This window comes from Medicago sativa, chromosome 3, assembly GCF_051527215.1.
Source record: "Medicago sativa cultivar Bolivia chromosome 3, Bolivia_mono, whole genome shotgun sequence".
Taxonomy (NCBI): domain Eukaryota; kingdom Viridiplantae; phylum Streptophyta; class Magnoliopsida; order Fabales; family Fabaceae; genus Medicago; species Medicago sativa.
This window is the reverse complement of record NC_140751.1, coordinates 59,206,907-59,215,181: the sequence shown is the minus strand read 5'-3', so window position 1 is coordinate 59,215,181 and position 8,275 is coordinate 59,206,907. Positions and strand designations below refer to the sequence as shown.

General features: G+C 32.6%; 2 pseudogenes across 1 annotated transcript; both read left to right on the top strand.

Annotated features, from left to right (window-relative positions):
- Nucleotides 1-1,447: 1,447 nt before the first annotated feature.
- Nucleotides 1,448-5,223, top strand: LOC146938676 (TMV resistance protein N-like; annotated as a pseudogene). Its single transcript, XR_015029996.1, has 5 exons — nt 1,448-2,210; nt 2,599-3,778; nt 3,889-4,054; nt 4,090-4,175; nt 4,243-5,223. The product of XR_015029996.1 is annotated as a TMV resistance protein N-like (transcript).
- A 1,562-nt stretch (nt 5,224-6,785) lies between these two features.
- Nucleotides 6,786-7,337, top strand: LOC146938675 (two-component response regulator 24-like; annotated as a pseudogene).
- Nucleotides 7,338-8,275: the final 938 nt, after the last annotated feature.

Sequence of the window (8,275 nt, the reverse complement as noted above, 5' to 3'; positions counted from 1 at the left end):
GAAAGAGAGAAATAGAGGAGAAAGAAGTGTGTTTATTTTTGGAAAAGACAAAAAATATCCTTATATTAAACAAACTAGCCATTTAATATAATATATAATTTTTTTTAGGGGGATTCATATATAAATTAATGCAGTTTTTTTTTTATTCTAATTTAATTAAGAAATGAAATTGATTATTCTTACACAAAAATTAGATTACTTTTTAATTAATTGTTTAAAATATTTTAACGTATTCAGTTAATTAAAGCAATGCATTACAATCGTTTTATATAAAAAAAAAATTACAAGGGAGATTATCACACTATTTAATTAAACTAGTTTTATCAAATCATAAGTTGTTATACGGTCATACAAAAAAAAACTGTGTTATTTGGTCTTTAAACAAAAAAAAAGATGACCCATGTTATTGTTAATATAAGCAGGGGTATAATTGGGAAACACCCAAAATAACAACAGCTCCTACCGTTTCTTCTCACCCATGAAGAGAAAGAATATTGATGTGGGACCCGCCAGTTTTTAATCTATCTCCCCTATTTCTCTGCTCACCAAACAGCCTTGATGGGACATTTCTCTCCTTTCTCTCTCGCTTCAATTTCTCTCTTCTGATCTTCTCTTCAACCAAACAGCGCCTAAAGGAAACGAAACTTCCTTGGAGGATAACCACACTTGTTATTTTATATTTTAATTTTGACCCATTTCATCTATATAATACATCACGACCAACCAAAGCATTATGAAGTGTTTGTGTGTGCTCATCCTTAATTAATTTTCATCCAAAATTGATTCCAGCAGAAGCTAAAGCCATACTGGAAATATTATAACTCTACAGTCTTTTTCTTCCTCTATTGCATGAAGGTGGATTCTGACTTTGGTATGATCTTTTTTCCTTCGATTTTAATTTAACTACTAGTTTCTCTAATTACATATGTCATTGTCAAATTGATCATAGAATTTGAAATCAATAAATTGATAAAATTAGTTTAGGCCATACTTTCTGTTGGCAAATATTTTAATTAAAACTAAAAATGTTTCCCGAAATGAAAGTTTGACTAAATGAAATATGAATACCACTTTTAATTCAACCCGCACAATTCGTACACCATTTTTACTCAGATAAATAAATTAATAAATTACTTTGTTTTGTTCCTCAAACTGCTGCTTGATAAATAAATAAATATGTTTTTGTTTTCGATAAATATATCAACTTTTCATTTTACTTAAATATGAATTTTTATATTTTTGGTGTTTCAAAAATTCATATTTAATTTATGTTTTTGTTAAAAATTCTAATTTTTTGGGAGAGATTATCATAATATCTATCCTACACATTTATGTAAAATTTTATTAAAACTTACGAAGGTTAGACTTGAGTTGACTAAAGTCTAACAACAAATACGAAGATAAAAAGTAACAATGGAAAACTTTTGAGCACTAAAAGTCTAACAACAAATTTAGAAGAACTAAAACGAAAAGTTGATATATTTATAAGGATGAAAACATATTTAACTCTTACTAGAATTTGGTTAGGCTCACTTTGGATGTTGCCATTCTTTTTTTATGCTGCCAACAGTGATTCCAAATGATGTTAATCAGATTTATGAAGCCCAATATGTAACAATGAGAATGAGTGTCGTCAAAAATATCATTGACTTAGTGCATTCTTTTTATTTTATTGTACCATTGTGATTAATAATCGGCGCTTGGAATTCCTAATCGGCGTGCAGAAAATGAGTAGTGCTTTTTCCTCTATATGTTCTTCTGATGTGGGGCCTCCGAAAAAATATGACGTTTTTCTCAGCTTTCGAGGTGAGGATACCCGCAGAAACTTCACGAGCCATCTTTATGATGCTCTAAGCCGAAAGAAAGTTGAAACCTTTATAGACAACAAAGAGCTTCAAAAAGGAGATGAGATCTCGCCAGCACTCATCAAAGCCATTGAGGAGTCACATGCATCTATTGTCATTTTCTCAGAAAGCTATGCTTCCTCAAAATGGTGCTTGAATGAGCTCAAAAAGATTCTAGAATGCAAGCAATATATGGAACAAATCGTGATACCTGTTTTTTACAACATTGATCCATCACATGTGAGGAAGCAAACCGGGAGTTACAAGCAAGCCTTCGCAAAACATAAGCGAGATTCGAAACACAACAATGACAAGTTGGAGAAATGGAAAGCTGCTCTCACCGAGGCAGCTAATTTAGTTGGCCGGAACTCTTGAAATTATAGGTAAGTAAAATGAACTATCAAGCATTCTACATGTCATGACTTTTATGTTTCCAAAATTATAAGTAAAATATATTAACTATATCCTATCATTTGCATGTTTTGTTTTCTAAAACAGCACAATTATTTACTACATAAGTCTTTCATCTCCATATTCGTTATTGGAAATGAACATAGATTTTAGAAAATGAAAGCAAAAAATAATTTTAGAAAGTAAACAATAATCATTTGGAGAAGTGAACCCTGCATACACTTATCACACAATTTTTAAAATCTGTATTTTCCATCCATACACTTGTTACGTTGATATGATACAGGTAGCCACTGCCACCAGGTTGACTATAAATTTTGTATACTAATTAATAATCATATAAATGTACTCTTCTTCTATGGTATTTGTTAGATTTGTAAAACCTGCTTCTCCTCTTTCGCATGCTAGGATTGAATCGGACTTTATTAAGGACATTGTTGAAGATGTTTTGCAGAAACTAAATCTTAGATACCCATATGAAATTAAGGGGCTTGTTGGAGTTGAGAAAAATTATGACCAAATTGAATCAATACTGAAAATTGGGTCAGATGATGTTAGAGTCATTGGAATATGGGGCATGGGTGGCATAGGAAAGACCACCCTTGCTAGGAATTTATATGCTAAACTTTATTCCCAATTCGAAGGTCGTTGCTTCCTCAATGTAATGGATGAATCAAACAAGTATGGACTCAATGGTCTACACAATAAATTTTTTTCTTCATTGTTAGAGGAAGAAAATATTCATCCTGATGCATCCTACATAGAATCCTCTTTCTCTGTGAGAAGGATTGCACGTAAAAAAGTATTCATTGTGTTGGATGGTGTGGAAACCTTAGAGCAGATAGAAGATCTTATCCTAAAAATTGATGTGTTGGGACCGGGTAGTAGGGTCATTATTACAACTAGAGAAACATATATTTAGTCAATTCAGTAAATGTGAAATATATGAGGTTAAGGAATTGAACAAACATGATTCTCTTCAGCTATTTAGTTTGACTGCCTTTAGAGAAAAGCATCCTAAACTTGGATACGAAGATCTGTCAGAACGTGTAATTGCCTATTGCCAAGGCAATCCGCTGGCTTTAAAAGTTTTAGGTGCTAATCTGAGTTCGAGAGGGGAAAAAGAATGGAAAAATGAATTGAAAAAGCTCCAAAAGATTCCCAATATGAAAATTAACAATGTGTTAAAATTGAGTTATGATGACTTAGATTGTTCTCAAAACGCCATATTTCTAGATATCGCATGCTTTTTTAGAGGAGAGAGTAAATTTCATGTAACACATATGTTGGAAGCTTGTGAGTTCTTTGCAAAAAGTGGGATAGAAGTCCTTCTAGATAAAGCTCTCATACAACTACAACTATTTTGGCACTGGCAGTTCAAATCGGAAACTGATGGTTTAGAAATGCATGATTTGTTACAAGAAATGGGACAGGAGATTGTTAATCAAGAATCTAAAGTCCCTGGAAAGCGAAGTCGGTTGTGGAAAGCTGAAGAAATAACTGATATGTTAAAAGAAAACAAGGTAAGTAGAGGATGCAGTCACTTCTATATGAAAATATATGTATGTGATTATAACAAATAAAGTACATATGACAACCTTTCCTAATGATTTATCTAATTTTTGTTTGTTAGGGAACTGAAGTTGTGGAAGGTATAATATTCAATAGTACGGATGTTGGGGATCTATACTTGAAGTCTGATTCCTTTAAAAGGATGACAAACTTAAGATATCTTGATATTTTTTATAATATATCCAACGGGAGCATATGCAATGTACACTTACCTGACGGTCTCGAGTGTCTGATAAATTGAGGTACCTTCAATGGGATGGATATTGTCTTGAGTCTTTGCCATCAACCTTTTGTGCTGAAATGCTTATTGAGCTTCACATGACTCATAGCAAGCTTAAAAAGCTCTGGGTTGCAGCAGAGCTAGGTTTCGTTTCTCTTTTAATCAAAACTCATGCATGTTTATTTCTTATTACAGAATCTTGTGAATCTAAGATCAATTATGCTTGAATCCTCCAAAGATCTGATTGAGATCCCAGACTTATCTAGGGCTACAAATCTTGAAAGAGTATATCTCTGTCAATGTGAAAGCCTGTGTCAGCTCCATCCATCCATCTTTTCTCTCCCTCGACTTATATTTCTAGATTTAGAAGATTGCATAAAGATTGAAAGCCTTAAAACCAACATTCATTCAAAATCTCTCTGTAAACTTAAACTCGGTGGTTGTTCATCTCTCATTGAATTTTCAGTGACATCGGAGGAAATGACAAAGTTAACCTTACATGGCACTGCTATACATGAATTGTCCTCATCGATTTGGCGTAATAGAAAACTTACTTCTCTTGGCCTAACTGGGTGCAAAAATCTTAACATTGTTAGGAATAAGTTATCAAATGATCATGGACTGGGGTCTGTTACAGAACTAGACCTGTCTGGGTGCACAGAAATCAATGCACTAAGTCTGTGGTCCATCCTTGATGGCATACAGTCTTTAAAACGACTAAAATTGAAAGAGTGTTGCAACTTAGAATGTCTCCCCGAGAATATCCGAAACCATTCAATGCTAAAATGGCTTGATTTAGATGATTGCAGGAAACTAGTGTCTCTAGCAGAGCTTCCTCCATCCCTGTTATATTTGAAAGCCGTTAACTTCAATTATCTGGACACGAACTCCACTCAACGGTTATTGCTTGAGAACATGCTACAAACCTTCTCTATAGACACTCCCGATGAAGATGGTGTTTGTCATTTTTCTCTCTTGCCAGGTGCACAAGTTCCATGCAACTTTGATTTTAAGACAATAGAGGCTTCAATAAGTATTCCTCCAATTCCAAAATCTAACTTGTGTGGTTTCATATTCTGCGTCGTTTTATCAGAGTGTTTCAGTGTTTACGAACATTCCCTTCATTGTGTCATCTTTGAACATGGCAAAGAAGTCGACAGATGTCGAAAGCTCTGAAGGTGATGATACTGATGAAGTCGAAAGCTCTAACAATGAAAATGAAGATGATCAGAAACATCCTTGGTGTTCAATCGGTATGAATCTTTTCACCCACTTTCAAATTATAAATTCTATATTAGTTTATTTTAAATTAGTAAGGAAATTGTTTAAAAATTCTCATGATTCCCGGTGTATTGCAAAAACTTTGTGCTGAAACAACGTATTGGACAGGTCTTTTGTTGAGGCACTTGTTAAGAGGGTCGCAAGAATAATACAAGTCAGAAATTTTGTGATCTCTTTCTCCCGTTTCCAAGTACAATAAGCACAACAACATCAAATTCATTCAGCAATATCTGGTGATGCAGTAAAGTGATACGTTGCTTGTTACTTATACCATAAGCAAAATGCAACACATAATGATTTTTATTGGATACAATAAATAATTACATCATCAAAATGTTCAAAATATGTCATTTATTAAATTGAAATATTTAATGATAGCTCATGGAGAAATTCTTGTGATTTGTAATCACATACACAGAATCATCTCCTATGGAGGAAATATGTGGGACACCAAAATAGTCAAACCATGAATAATTGTCTTTGAGCTTCAATCCTCAAATCTTCTTTCATTATTGTAATGAAGTTGTCAATATTTTTGTTCAACCTTTGTCATATGCTTAGCACCCAATTTGCTTCTTCAACAACTTTTCCTCATCTCTCCTTCATCAAAAAGCTTACAGTTACTTTTTTTCTGCCTTCTTCTCTTGTTCCAAAACTAATATGCTACTTCATTTTATTTCTTCCAAATTTACATTTTAAACTTTTTCTTCTTTTTCTTCACTAGAGTACTTGATTTCTATTCTGCACTACTCAACTTCAATATTCTTTTCAATATCCTCATTGGTTTTCTCCTTCACCACCAACCTTGGCTCTTTATAATTGGAACATTCATCAACACTACTCATTGAAGAAACTGAGGTGCTTCACAGATTAAAATTGTTCAACCAATTTCTTGTAAAATTCTGTTTTGTTTCCGAAACGATTTATCTTAGGGGAGATCATTAACCACCTGAATCCAGCAAAGGGAAGAATATATAATGCCATATTTTGATTTAGACATATAATCCAATTGTTTAACATACCAAATAAAATGCATTTATTTATTTATTTATTTTTATTTGTAGTAAACACTTCTTTAACATACCTCCTTCAAAACAAAAAACTTCTTTTACATACCAAATAAAATGCATTTGTTTTTCTTTCTCCAAATACATGGCGTGATACAAACTCTGCAAAGAGAAGAATAACTAACTGCTGCAAAATCAGTTGCAAACATATCTTTTTCTTGAAATTTTCATTGTTTTATTCATCTATATTTCCATCTTTTTGTCTCAGAATCTTGAGAAGATCAAGAAAAGAAATTATCAATCTCATTTAGGTATTTAGTTCTACTGCTACATTAATATTCTGAACTGAAATTCATATATAGATAGATACTTAGAAATTATTAATTTATGATTTTTCTGTTTTCAAATTTTTTTTGTAGCACAAGTGGCGATTAAGGAACTTTGCACAAAATGGAAGATCAAGGGAAAGGGAAAGGGCTTATGGAACCTCAAAATTCAGGATCCGAATTAACAACACCTATTGTAGATGATGTTAAGCTTGTTCGAATGATTCATCAAAGTTTATTGAAAAGAGCTCGTGTGAAAAATGAAGCAGTCAAAAATGGTAAGAAAGCTGTAGATAATCATTGCAGTGGTCAAAGATTTTAATTATTCTCGTGGATAAGGAAATGCCTATCGTGAATGGGATTGAGGTACATATTTATCTTGATTCTGTTTTTCTTCTAATTTTTTTCTGTATAATACGTTGAAAAGAAGGATGAAAATGCATGTTTCATGCGTATTTATATTTAAAATAAGATTCAATCGTTGGTTGTTTTTTATGCAGGCAACTAAGAAACTGCGAGCAATTGGTATTCGTAGCATGATTGTCGGTGTGTCGTCGTGTACAGAAACTGAAAAACAAGAATTTATGAAAGCTGGGATAGATGACTATCAAGTCAAACCATTGACCATATTGGTGTGATTAATTCGATTCTTGATGTCATAAAAGCTGGGAAGTAGTATGTCCTTTGTGAATGATGTTGTAAAAATGTAAGATAAACTAGACTTTTATTTTAGATAGTTTCTTCTAAAAAATGTTTGCAAGTTAGCTATGTGATTCTCAATCCTACTAAAATTGAAGTATATAGATTTATCTCTTTAGGGTAGTCTCAACATTTTCATTGACTAACTTAGGCATCAAGTTATCAACGTTTCCACGAGTCCTCTATGAGTGTAGCATCTTTCCAGGTAGTATAAACTATACCAAGATGAATCTTGGTATAGTTTATACACTGAATTTTTATTTAATAATAATTCATTTCTTTTATTCTCGTATTAGAATCTTCTTTGGAGTATAACAAGGAATCCAATAGAGGTTTTGGCTACGCCAGAAATGGATTAGAAAACTATGCCCAGATATATTATTCTTGAAGCATACAGTAACAAAAAGTATCACACAAAAACAAAATGATACAATTATCTTTTATGGTGAGGCATTTTTTTTACGGATTAGAAAACTACTCAACTTCTCTTTGCAAGAAATGGATTAGAAAACTATGCATTCTTTTATGGTGAGTCATTTTTTTACGATCAATGCCAATTAAATATCATAAAGCACGACATCAAGACAAAATGACACAGTTATCACTTATTAACTGACATTAAATACCAAAATAAAAATCTCTCAAATTTCCAATTTCTCACTCATTGAATTCTTTTCTTCCATACTTGAACAACACAACCATTTCCTATTGAAGTGTTCAAAACAAATGGATAAGCATGTCCCCAGCACTAACAAAATGGATATACCTTACAAGTTGAAACTTAACAAGTTTGCTGACATGACCAACCATGAATTAATATTTAGAAGTACCTATGTTGGATCAAAGGTTAATCACCATGGCCTGTTCTGAGGCACGCCACGTGAAAAAGGATCTTTCATGTATGCAAATTTTTAC